Raw genomic sequence first — 1,526 nt, 5'->3', positions numbered from 1 at the left:
TTGGAAGGAAAGAATGGGTCACTAAGTGCAACAAGATGTTATTTGTTATTAATAACCTGACAGGCTATGTGCACAATGTTTTAATAACAAATAGTGCTACATATATTTTGAGCACAAATGGGCATCCCATGCCTCTGGAGGAGTAGGGAAGGGGGTTCAGGAGCTATTTGTTTGCCACCCAACAGAATGACTTGGCATATACAGACACGCTGGCTCTTTAGCACGTGCGGTGCATTGGGTACATATGGTGGTGGTGCCCTCTGCCAACACAATCTTCTCATTAATAGCAGCCATGAGAGCTGATCTTAATATTCTCTAAAAGCTGGAATTGTGTCCAGCAGCTCCATGGCCGGGGCTGGGGAAACAATTGCCTGTCATCCTCTTCCTAGATAGAAACACCTCTTGCTCTAAAGCAAGGTTCACATCAACTGATTTATTTTTAATGGAAACGTGTTTCTGTCATGGTAAACCACAGTATGATGTGGAAGAAAAAATGAGATTAAAATGTAGATTATTATTATAATCATATAGATCATCATTATCATTCCTTCTAACTTCTTGCTTCTTACTAGCTAGACTCTGTTCCTACATTACAAATCGTCATCGTGTTTGGTGAACACCTTTAAGCAGTGCTATATTTTGTGCTRTCTACAGGATAAAAAAAAGATGGTGGCTTGCAGTGTTGCCTCTTGTCCTTTCTGAGCTCTCCACATTTTTCTGAAAACATTTCAGGGGAATTTGTCACCTGCTGACCAACTAACTTGTCTCAAATAATTGTACAACCATCACCTCCCTAACATCAAACTTTTGCAGTACAGCTGCATTTTTAAAAGTCTCTTAACGTAATTGTTCTGCTTGGACCTACACAAATGCGAAGGAAAGTGTAACTTTGCACTACATTTCAACGCGCAGAGCAGGCACGGCCGCGGTGAGCGTGCTGTCGCCTCCAACCAGCCGGGGAGCAGCCAGCTCCTCGGCTACGCGGCCGGCAGCGGCAGCGGATACACGGAGTCACACACCAACAGGAACGAACGAGGTCTCCTTTGGCACTGGGAGGGAAAAAAAAAGAGGAAAGAAAAAAGAAAAGATAACCCCTAGAAGGAAGTCCCTCTCGTGGAGTGGGAGAGACGAGCAAGGACCGTTTCGAGCCGCCCTGGAGATGGCAGCATTGAGCAACTTATTTTCCAGCGCTGGCTTGCAACACTTGTTTCGCACGGAGTTACGCATGCACTACGTTTCAGCCCTGCAAACTGCAAATCACGTTGAATATTCAGTCTAATTTAGCAGATAATGATTTGGGGAAACAGAGTCAGCCGCTTGGCACTGCGTCAGGAAACAAACCTTCCGAGAGCCCCCGCTCGGCAGCTCCGCAGCCAACGCTGCAGGCGGCAGAATTCGCCCTTCGGGCGGCGGCTCCTCACACGGGGGGCGGCGGCGCCAGCCCGCGGGGGCGGCCGGGCCCGCGGAGCCGCCGCCAGTAGCGCGGCGCTGAATGGCGCCTACGCGCCCTCCCCACGCCGCGCGCC

This window comes from Rhea americana, unplaced genomic scaffold, assembly GCF_003343005.1.
Source record: "Rhea americana isolate MKP2758 unplaced genomic scaffold, rheAme1 scaffold_14, whole genome shotgun sequence".
Classification (NCBI taxonomy): domain Eukaryota; kingdom Metazoa; phylum Chordata; class Aves; order Rheiformes; family Rheidae; genus Rhea; species Rhea americana.
The sequence above is the reverse complement of the archived record's forward strand: the minus strand, read 5'-3'. Positions refer to the sequence as shown.